The 12,009-nt window shown below is 38.2% G+C and overlaps 2 protein-coding genes across 6 annotated transcripts in view; one reads left to right on the forward strand and one right to left on the reverse strand.

Annotated features, from left to right (window-relative positions):
• Positions 1-3,141, reverse strand: part of LOC113467007 (proline-rich receptor-like protein kinase PERK2) — a 4,163-nt gene extending 1,022 nt beyond the window's left edge. The window contains exon 1 of the mRNA XM_026822893.1: positions 2,956-3,141. The gene's annotated coding sequence lies outside the window, so the exon portion shown is untranslated. The remainder of the gene's footprint in view (positions 1-2,955) is intronic.
• LOC103508249 (iron-sulfur cluster co-chaperone protein HscB, mitochondrial-like) overlaps positions 1-12,009 on the forward strand; it is a 49,783-nt gene that overhangs the window by 4,004 nt on the left and 33,770 nt on the right. For 3 of the 5 annotated variants that reach the window (XM_017443675.2, XM_008472782.3, XM_026822887.1), the window contains 2 exons: positions 6,762-6,885; positions 7,387-7,562. The gene's annotated coding sequence lies outside the window, so the exon portion shown is untranslated. Of the gene's footprint in view, positions 1-6,761; positions 6,886-7,386; positions 7,563-10,929; positions 11,031-12,009 lie in introns of those variants that run through there. The other 2 variants (XM_017443676.2, XM_026822885.1) reach the window with 2 other exon arrangements.

Genomic DNA, 12,009 nt, shown 5'->3' on the forward strand with positions numbered 1-12,009 from the left:
TCAAGTCGAATTCGTACATTCCTCTTCAAATATAACTCGGCAGGAGTTTTACCACACGCTAGTGGCGTAGCTCGATATCGAAGTAGAATATCTTGAAGTTTAACATGTAGAGGTGTTGAGTCTTGAACCATAGTCTTGAGTCGGTTTTTCAACGTTTGAACGTTTCTTTCAGCCAATCCGTTTGTAGCCGGATGTCCTGGAGCGATGAATTTTTGGAAGATACCTCGATCAGTGCAGTAGGTATGAAATTGTTCACTCTGGAAAATAGAATGATTATCACTCACAAGAACAACAGGATAACCGTGACTGGAGAAAATATTTTCAAGTAATTCTATCGTACTTGAACTGGTAGGTGCGTTTTTTATCATTCGCACTTCGATCCATTTTGATTTGGCATCGACGCAAACTAGAAAATATGCGTTTTGAAATGGTCCCGCGTAATCTACGTGAACTCTTTCCCAATTTTCTTGAGGGCAATCCCAAGGGTGAACCGTAACTTTAGGCGGATTAGTTTTTATCTTCGCACAAGCTTCGCAACTTCTGACCAATCGCTCGATATCGCGATCAATATTCGGCCAGTAGACGTAGCATCTCTACAGCGCGATATCGTTGATTGCGACTTCAATACAACATGTACTTGTACTAGATCTTTCTCAATTGCAGACACTTTCCTTCGAGCACAATTTATCAGAGGCCTGAAAGACAATTGGATTCGAGAGCAGCTTCTACAATCTACCCTGGACTGGGAAAATCTAACAATATCGATTGAGATATTGAATTGGTTGTCATGGATACAACAGTCACCCATCGCGATACCAACCACGCGCAACGTTGCTTCAGTGATCCATTGGGGACTGGTGCATTTGACATGCTATCGCTACTGGAGCTGGCTTCTCATTAAAAGTGAATTGGATTTTTTCAATGTGTTAAGCTCTTACTGCTTGTCACACATATCGTCCCCCATTGACGTCACTACACTTTTTACGAATCCAATGGAGACGACGCGCTTCCTTGACTTGAAAACGGCAGAGGAAGTCGATGAACGATGCTAAAACATCAACAATAACATCAACTAGATAAATTTTATGACTTGACTTGGACTCGAACCACCAACCTCCAGATCCAAAGTCCAACGCGTTAACCACTGCACCACTGAGGTTGACTAAGAATAATTGAATAATAAAAAACAGGTTTGATATAATTATGTACATAGAGGTGTGTAAAAAGTAACAAAGAACCTTGTTTGTTGTGGATAAAGTTTGCCCCGGGAGGGAAATGGAAAATTTTCCCACCAAAAAAATAAAACTAAGAATAATTGAATAATTAAAAAAGAGGTTTGATATATGTATGTACTCGTACATAGAAGTGTGTAAAAAGTAACAAAGAACCTTGTTTGTTGTGGATAAAGTTTGCCCCGGGAGGGAAATGGAAAATTTTCCCACCAAAAAAATAAAATCTTTATCCTTAGATACATATTTTATATGGAGACTAGTCGATGTCGATTGACTTCGGTCGACTCTAGTCTAGACGCACCTTACTAGCAGATTCCAGGCAGGACATAGATCTTACACACTAGAATCACTAGGTGACAACATAAGATTAGGCGGACCAGCTCTCTGACATGAGAGATAAAGAGGAAATCACTTTACAACTCACTTAATAACCTTTATAAACAGATAAACACTTGTATAAACCAATCTGGCGGTATAAACAAGATACGAGGGCCGTTTGATAAGTCTGGAGACTCGGTTACTTACTTTTGGTATAAAGCCCAACTTGCTACTGCAAAGATTGTCACACTTAGACCCCAGAAAATACCCCTTTTTTATTGAGAAAAAAAAACTTGGAAAAAAATCAATTTGTTTTAGTCTTTGAGAGACAGATGTCTTACACTAGAATCACTAGGTGACAACAACAGATTAGGCGGACCAGCTCTCTGACATGAGAGATAAAGAGGAAATCACTTTACAACTCACTTAATAACCTTTATAAACAGATAAACACTTATAAAGTTATGTATAAACCAATCTGGCGGTATAAACAAGATACGAGGGCCGTTTTGATAAGTCTGGAGACTCGGTTACTTACTCTTGGTATAAAGCCCAACTTGCTACTGCAAAGATTGTCACACTTAGACCCATATTTATGAACAAAATACTGGTTCTCAGCAAGTGCTCAAGCATCAATTCCAAACATCTGATTGGCCAAAATTTGCTTGAGACTGATCTGAGACCGAGAATTTTCGTTCATAAATATGAGTGTTAGACCCCAGAAAATACCCCTTTTTTATTGAGAAAAAAAAACTTGGAAAAAAATCAATTTGTTTTAGTCTTTGAGAGACAGATGTCTATTGATGACTGCTATATCATCAGTGATGACTTGAAGAGTCACTTTCATAAACCAGTGGTTCATTGAATTGTAGAACTCAGAGAAAGGCCCTTACGGGTTACGGGTCCCCCATAAACTCCATCGGGTCCAAAATTTATTGAGCAAATTAACTTTTGGTGTTGAACATTTTTGTCAAATTTCATCAAAATTAGACAAACCGTTCCGGAGTTATAATGACACAAACATTCGAAATTCAAAATTGTCTATTTGAATTTTTTTCTCTGATCAATAATTTATTTTATTTTTTTAATGGTGTGAGCATATTTATATAATTATTTTTAAGAAGTAGGTATTATGTAGGTTTTTATTAATTCCCAGAAAATACCCCTTTTTTATTGAGAAAAAAAAACTTGGAAAAAAATCAATTTGTTTTAGTCTTTGAGAGACAGATGTCTGGTGAAAGTTTCTATTAAATGTTCAGACACCACTGAATTTCATCGAGATATAATAAATAATGTAAATTTTAATCAATTTATTCCAAACAGGCAAATCTGAGAGGAATCCGATTACGATTAATCCTACCAGTTACTTATTATGGAGAAAAAGTCTCACTTGGACTCTCTCCCCCTCTTGTAATGAACGGATGGGTTTTGAGTAGTCACTCGTAGGTTGAGGTCGGTAAGGAAATACTGCATCAAGTCGAATTCGTACATTCCTCTTCAAATATAACTCGGCAGGAGTTTTACCACACGCTAGTGGCGTAGAATCATGGAAGGAAGAATTGAAGGAACGAGATCGAGAGGAAGGAAGAAATTCGGAATGCTGACGGACATATTGAAAGGAAGGACATTTGAAGAAATAAAGGACGAAGCACAAGATCGTGAGAGATGGAGAAGAGGAACCTAAATCAAGAAAACAGTTGAAGTTACGATGTTACCTGTTCTAGAACAGATTTACTAGTATATATATAGTGGCGTAGCTCGATATCGAAGTAGAATCTCTTGAAGTTTAACATGTAGAGGTGTTGAGTCTTGAACCATTGTCTTGAGTCGGTGTTATACCTTGGCTGGGATTGAACCCACACCGTCCTGTTTACCAGGCGAGCGTCTTGACCACTACACCACCGAGGCAGGAAATCACGGCCATATTGGACATCAGGACGGAACAGTCCAGTCCGGGGTTCGAGTAAGGTACATCTACGATTATTTCGAAGCTCGTGACCCGGCCCGCCCCCTTGGCTTGTGGAATTCTCTTCATAATCATGGACCTTACGTCTATTATGCTGGACCTTACTGTCTTTCTAATGAATAGCAGGTTGTACAACTTGATTAGGCTATGAGCTCATGAATCAATAACGCCAGCCTAGTTAGCTTGAAAGGTAAGCGCTAGGTCGCGGGTTCGATTCCCATTGCCAGCCTAGTTATAGGTTGGAACTTTCCAAAGCGCTAGGTCGTGGATTTGATTCCCGCCCGGGGTAAACTTTCAACAGTTGAAAGTTGCATCTTCTTTTCTGAATTTCCCCTTCTGAAGCTCCTTTCCCCTCTTTTGGCGTGACAGCGTCTGTTCTAAACCATAGGAAATCCCAAGATCCATTAATCCATAGTTTGTAGGTACCTAACTGAGATTCATTGCGGTAGGTAAAAGAAGATACATATGTAGATTAGGCATACCTATCTTGTAGTTATAAATGAGCTCCTCTGGACCTCTGGTAGGTATGTACGTGTACCTACATACCTACCTACGTAGGAAAAGTACCACGAACATTTTGTGGTACCTACCTCAAATTACCAAAGTTACTTATGTAAAATTTAGGAAGTTACTTATGTAAAATTTAGGCATCTACTTGGCTACTTTATACCATGATACTAATGTACCTACATAGTACATACCTACTAAATTTGCTATGATATTATGACTATTACGCTTGTTTGTATTTTTTATTACTTAATCAAGTTAGCTAATGTATTTTGTACCTAAATTGCGTACAATTTTTATTGCAACTTTAAATAGCACAATGAAATTGGAATGAATTAATGTAAGTTAAGTAATAAGTAGGTACTCATACAAACAAACTCTCAAGGTATGTGAAATGGGCAGATTGGTTATATTAAAAGTGAATTGGTTAGAAAACTTTTTACACAGATGTGTAGCCAGCGGCACGTCACATCCAGGCAATTTCTACACCATTGATTCCGGTTAACCAACCAGAAATCAAAAGTGGAACTAACCAGAAAAGTTTAACCAAGTACCGATAACCGATAACTTTTGTACTAATGGATCTACTGACTAAGGTTAATGAGGTATAGAAAGTGTTCATAATATGGAGGTATTAGAAAGGCCAGCCACTCACCATCAGGTAGACCTGACAGGTACAGCTGAAAAGCCCCCCCTATCAGGTCTAACTGATAGTGTGTGTTCTAATGTGCTCATCAGGTAGACCTGACAGACGGATCTTTTCAGCCGTACCTGTCAGGTCTACCTGATAGTGTAACATCTAGTCAAATAAGAACCAACTTCTATAAATGGATAACATACTGGAGAAAACTGTATTCAAATATATTCACAAAATCTCGAATGAATGAATAAACATGAAATTTGAAAACAACAACAGAAGTTTTTCACAATCAAAATAATAAGTACCCTGGCAACGGTTACCAAGACAACGGCTCCTTTTACTACCTTTAATCCTGATGGTTTAAACCTATTATCTGAGCAGTTTTTATCCAAAGTCCAGAGGCGCTTTTCATCCAACATCTGTGCCCTTTTATTTGCGAAAGCCAATTGGTTGGTTAAAGCACTACATATTTTATTTACACTTAAATATGTACCTTTTTCAATTTCAAAATGATTGGTAATTTAAAAAGGTTTTAAAATGGCTTGTTAACATGTTTATATTGGATTTGATTGATTGGTTGATTGTTGATTTATTGATTGGTTGACTGACTGATTACTTAATTGATTAATTCTAATACACTCAATTGATCTTGGGTTTAGGTTTAAATGGTTAGAAAAAAAAAAACGCTCTATGTACTTAAATTTAGCTATTTTTTTCTATTACCTACCTATTTATTTCTTTGTTTGTTTCTGTTTATTTAAACCAAATAATAGAAACCAAAAAATATACCTACAGGTCCACTTTTTTTCTAACTTTAAAACCAAAAAATAATAATAAAATTAAATAAATAAATAAATTGGACGTACAAACACGGTATTTAAGTAAATCTTAAAATTTAAAAAAAAAACTTATTTTGGCACTAAAAACTGACCATTACATTATCTACTTTCCTTCCTATAGGATAAAGATAGTAAATAGGGGGATAAAACCGGGTTCCGGAGCGTTTCCGAGAATTGTTTCTGGATTCTGATTGATGGTAAATTTTGATCCGCGAGTTCTTCACGAGAACAAATCATACACTGGCCAGTATTAGATACCAGAACAACTTTACTGATACTGGGACTATAGTGACTGGCCAACAGAGAGTCAACTGTCTGTTTATTTCAAATCAAGCTTTGTCTAGATCAGCGCTGCTCAACCCGGGGGGTAATTAAGAAGGTCTCTTCCTGATCCCTTATGTGCCGCGTCCATTTTAGTTTAGGTTAGGACTATTGCACTGAACGGGGGTAATCACCGCTCCAAGGGGTGAAAATGTTATTTTCAGGAGGTCTGAAACTAGGCTCAAGTTTATTTTTGCATTGTTATCTTTGGCGAAAGCCACAGAATTTAAACCTTTTTCTCAAAGAGGTTGGAGAGGGGGACCTCAGTAAGACCGTCCCAAAATCGAAAAGAGGAGGACAAGATACGAGAGAGCCAGCCGTTCCGAGAACGAACACGTACAAACACGGTATTTAAGTAAATCTTAAAATTTAAAAAAACTTGTTTTGGCACTAAAAACTGACCATCGAAAAAAAAATTCGATTACATTATCTACTTTCCTTCCTATAGGATAAAGATAGTAAAAAGGGGGATAAAACCGGGTTCCGGAGCGTTTCCGAGAATTGTTCTGGATTCTGATTGATTGTAAATTTTGATCCGCGAGTTCTTCACGAGAACAAATCATACACTGGCCAGTATTAGATACCGATACCAGAACAACTGATTCTGGGACTATAGTGACTGGCCAACAGAGAGTCAACTGTCTGTTTATTTCAAATCAAGCTTTGTCTAGATCAGCGCTGCTCAACCCGGGTGAAATTATAAATTATATACAAAATCAAAGGGTGAACGATTTTATCCGGGTAGAACGTAGAACCCACGTAGAAACCCGGTAGAAAAGAGGTTAGGAACGGATTATCTGACCCTGACCTCTTATACGATCGTGGCGTTTCTTTTCAGAACCCACTGTGCGTTCTAAGAACACATACACCGGCCCCTTTTGTTTTTCTCTCTGATTCTCAACTTGTAATCTTCATTCCACTACTGTCTTCTGTTCTAGGGGATTGTATGTGATCTTTACTGGACCGACTCAACCTCAAATCTCAGGTCTGTCTAACTTGATGTAATGGTCACCCCTCCTGGTGCGGGCCGTTGAGAAAAATCACGGTATCTCCAGTATCCAGGTTAGTATAATATTTGGAAAAAAAATCTCGCTTTTCGGGAAAGTACATAAGCTACCTTGTATGTAGTTAAAATTATGTATGTTCATAAGTACCCATGTATCACAAGAAAAAAAAATCTCGCTTTTCGGGGAAGTACATGAGCTCCTTTGTATGTAGTTAAAATTATGTATGTTCCTAAGTACCCATGTATCACAGAATCAAAAATTGTCAAGAGACTGTCTCTTAGTGATGGGCCGAGTGAATGATTTTACTCGAGTGGACTCGAGTTTGACTTCACTCGAGTCCACTCGATTATTATTTTGTTCCACATGTATCACAGAATCAAAAATTGTCAAGAGACTGTCTCTTAACAGAAGAGTTCAAAGCTTTGTCATTCAAACAAAATTTAAATATCAAAATGTTGACCCGGTTGTTGCAGTCCACTGATTGTTATACCCCGGGCCACATATGTCCCACAGAAAACAGTTTGATCAGTCCTTCTCCTTTGATTTTATTCCACAGATATACATACCTACATATCAGTAGGTAGCTAGGTAGTCAATACCTCTGTTCATCTCAACGTTCAGGAAACATGATTTATGGGACATTGGGACAGTTAGGATAAGCTGCCGGTCCCGCGAGTCAAGATCTGGTGAGGTGACATTTATGACTGTTTTATTACCATTGAGAACCGGAAGGTAAGTTATTTATTAGGATGAGGGTTCGGTGTGGTTAATGGTTAGCGCTGTGGTTAACTGCTGGGAGGTCTCGGGGATTTGGACAAACCTACCTGTTTTAATTTTTTCTATAGATTTACACGGGGATTTGGGCACATGTTGATCACTTTTTTTTCTTTTTTTTTTAATTTTTTCCAAAGATTTACCTACTTACATTGATTTTTATTCAATTGCCAATTTAATAACAGATAAAAGAGGAAATTGTCGACGCAAATGAAATTGGATCAAAGGCAAAGTGAAAGAAGAAATCGCCCAAAACCAAAGATCACTTGAAGACTAAGAATATGTGTGCTCATCAGGTGACAGGCGGATCTAATCAGGTGTACCTGTTATGTCTACCTAATAGTTAGTGGCTGGCCTAATGGTATCCGTACAGTGGTATCGGTAACAGTTGTTTTAAAATTTGCGGAATATCAGATACCAATCTATAATAATTTTATTGGTACTTAACTACATATAATTCCATGTCTAATCAGTGAAGTAGAACAGTCTTTCTACTGCTGGAATACGTCATCTGTCGCTGGCCAAATCAGGGTGCACTCAGCCTGATTTAGCTCAGGATGAACTTATTACACTAGTGGATAAAGAGTTACTAGTGGCAGAACTCCCTCAGAAGAAGTATGTATCCCCCTTTGGACTATTCGGAGTGTAAATTCTAATGAGCAAATACATATTCTTTAGGTGTTAAAACATGTTTGCCAAATTTCATCAAAATAGGGCAAACGGTTTGAGAGATATGGTAGACCAAACAGACAGACAAAGGAAAAAATGCAAAATTGTCTAGTCTAGTTAAAACCTAGAGTGTCTTAGATCTCACGCCATTCAACCAACAAATAAATTATTTTTATTTGAATCTCTCTTCTTTGTGTTGTGACAAAGGTGTTGTGGCAAAGGCATTTCACTTAATTGTTCATCATAGCATTGCTCAGAGAGGGCATTAAAGCTTAGAAAAGTGAAAGTGATATTCTTTAGGTGTTAAACATGTTTGCCAAATTTCATCAAAATAGGACAAACGGTTTGAGAGATATGGTAGACCAAACAGACAAACGAAAAAATGCAAAATTGTCTAGTCTAGTTAAAACCTAGCTAGAGTGTCTTAGAGCTCACGCCATTCAACCAACAAATAAATTAATTTTATTTGAATCTCTCTTCTTTGTGTTGTTACAAAGGTGTTGTGGCAAAGGCATTTCACTTAATTGTTCATCATAGCATTGCTCAGAGAGGGCATTAAAGCTTAGAAAAGTGAAAGTGATAAATTATTTTTATATGAATCTCTCTACTTTGTGTTGTGACAAAGGTGTTGTGGCAAAGGCATTTCACATCATAGCATTGCTCAGAGAGGGCATTAAAGCTTAGAAAAGTGAAAGTGCCCTCCTCCTTCAACTAATTCAAGTAATGAAGTCTCGAGGAGACACTAAGAGAAACATTTAGATGTCACATTAATCTCAAAAGAGACAATGCTGCATAAATATTAGAGACACTAAGAGAAACATTTAGATGTCACATTAATCTCAAAAGAGACAATGCTGCATAAATATTATATATATATAAAGACAACTTGCAAGCGCTTGGTCGCGGCTTTGGTTTGTTCTCGGAACGGCTGGCTTTCACCTATCCTGTCCTCCTCTCTTCGATTTCGGGACGGTAAGACCAATTTTGTTACACTTTCCCCTATCAATCCTCTTATTTTTTCCAAGTTTTCAAAGGGTTTTCTTCTCTAATATTACGTCAGAACTCGGAACTTCTGCGAAGTGCAAAATTCAAAGTGTGAAAGTTTCTATTAAATGTTCAGACACCACTGAATTTCAACGAGATATAATAAATAATGTAAATTTTAATCAATTTATTCCAAACAGGCAAATCTGAGAGGAATCCGATTACGATTAATCCTACCAGTTGTAAATCCGATGTATGTAACTTATAGTAAATCCGTTCGTAAATAACTTATAGTTTACTCTTAAGAGACACTAAGAGAAACATTTAGATGTCACATTAATCTCAAAAGAGACAATGCTGCATAAATATTAATGACTCCGGTGGTTATATTGTCCTAAATTTCGAATCCAAACTAGTCCAAAAAACTCTCACTAGTCTGGTTCACCAAGACCGGAACAGACATATGTGTAAAGAATAAAGTAAACTCAATGAAATAAAGTTTTAGTGATAACTGTGCTTACTTTATGCCTGGACTGAAAAACAAAGTCCTAATAATAATCGCGGAAATTTCTCTTTATTCAAAGACGATTTACTATTGACTTTGATTTTTGCTATATCCAAGGTGCATGGGTTTTGTTTCGAAGGAGCCAATTGTGCAGTATCAGAGTTGCTTTCCATTTCCGGTGTTAATTCTTGCATTTTAAACTGGTGAATCAGTGAACTCAGAAATAGGGTTCCCTGCAGGCCCAATCAAAGGCCAAATGTCCTTAATGTGTTTGACTTTTTTAAAATGATTACGTGCCAAATTTCTGGTTTGTTCGTTTGTTCTTTTAAAAAGGACCTCCTTTAAAAAGAGCTCAAGGCCAAAGTAACAGGTCAAACTATACGTACACCAGGACGAACAAACCCACATGCAACAGATATACACCACTCACCCACATGTTGCAAAGTCCTGAGTCGATTCAGCTGCTCGATGACCGTCATACCCTTCCTATAGGTGGATAAAGTTCCAGTGATAACTGTGCTTACTTTATGCCTGGACTGAAAAACTAAGTCCTAATAATAATCGCGGAAATTTCTCTTTATTCAAAGACGAATTACTATCGACTTTGATTTTTGCTATATCCAAGGTGCATGGGTTTTGTTTCGAAGGACCAATTGTGCAGTATCAGAGTTGCTTTCCATTTCCGGTGTTAATTCTTGCATTTTAAACTGGTGAATCAGTGAACTCCGAAATAGGGTTTCTGCGCGGTCCCTGCAGACCCAATCAAAGGCCAAATGTCCTCAGTGTGTTTGACTTTTTTAAAATGATTACGTGCCAAATTTCTAATTTGTTCTTTTAAAAAAGGACCTCCTTTAAAAAGAGCTCAAGGCCAAAGTAACAGGTCAAACTATACGTACACCAGGACGAACAAACCCACATGCTACAAAGACAAACCCACCTGCAACAGATATACACCACTCACCCACATGTTGCAAAGTCCTGAGTCGATTCAGCTGCTCGATGACCGTCATACCCTTCCTATAGGTGCAGAAAAACTTCGGACAAATCCGATAGGGGCGCAGCGAGTCCTCACAATATTTCAGCAGTTGCCCAAAACTCTCCATAGGGGGCGCCACTCGCGTTTCGTACACTTCGTCCGGACCTAGTTCATCGTTGGGAATCCAAGATGGCGCCTGTTTCATGACATCCAGCACAGCATGGTGCCGTCAGCCAGGCCTGGGAGGGGGGTTGTGTGTGACCGGGCCTGGAAATGGAGGAAACTTTATTAGGTACCTTCCCTTCTGTTGAAAATTCAAAAAATTCATAATTTATTACAAATAAATCATATCTCATCTGTAAGGCCAGCCACTCACTATCAGGTAGACCTGATCAGATGTCAGATCTACCTGATAGTGTGTGTGGCACACTGTGTGCTCATCAGGTATCAGGCGGACCTGACATTCGGACCTTTTCAGCCGTACCTGTCAGGTCTACCTGATAGTGAATGGTTGGCCTAACAACGGAGGTCTTATCGGCCCAAAATCAAAGAGAGAAGGAGGACAAGAAAGGAGAAAGCCAGCCGTTCCCAGAACGAACTTGGGACATACATAGATTTTCCCATCAGGAGAGAAATACTAGTTGTTTGGGAAACACTGGCTGAGGGTAAAAAGTTACTGTTTGGGTACTCATTGTTTGGAAACAAAGTAGGGGCGGATCAAGTTTTAGGAACCACTATCTGAGGGTCAAATGTATGTACCTACTGTGGGGAGTCATTTTTTTGGAAACCGCTATTGTTATGGGTCAAAATTCTACAATGGGGAGAGAGGAGAGATAAGTAATTGTTTGACAACCACTGGCCAAAGGGTCAAAAATGTGGGGGTCATACGAATTTATAAAAATCTACATCGCGTACCCTCCTATGTAGGTAATATAGGTACTGGCTAGGTACTCTATGACTTTATACCGAGACCTCTTCAGGGTCGTACCTGTTTACCTTAAAGCCCGTTCCCACTTGTCGTTCGGAAAAAAATCGTGTCGTAATATGTAGTGGCAACACTCATTTAAATTACATTGCCTACAGGACATTTTGTGTCGTTCAGAAAAAAAAAAAATCGTGTCGTGTGTAGTGGGAACACTCATTGAAATTACATTGCCTACAGGACATTTTGTGTCGTTCAGAAAAGTAAAAAAAAAAAAAAATCGTGTCGTGTGTAGTGGGAACAATGGGAACATTCTCATTTAAATTACATTGCCTACAGGACATTCGGG

Source organism: Diaphorina citri, unplaced genomic scaffold, assembly GCF_000475195.1.
Source record: "Diaphorina citri unplaced genomic scaffold, Diaci psyllid genome assembly version 1.1 scaffold380, whole genome shotgun sequence".
Lineage (NCBI taxonomy): Eukaryota > Metazoa > Arthropoda > Insecta > Hemiptera > Psyllidae > Diaphorina > Diaphorina citri.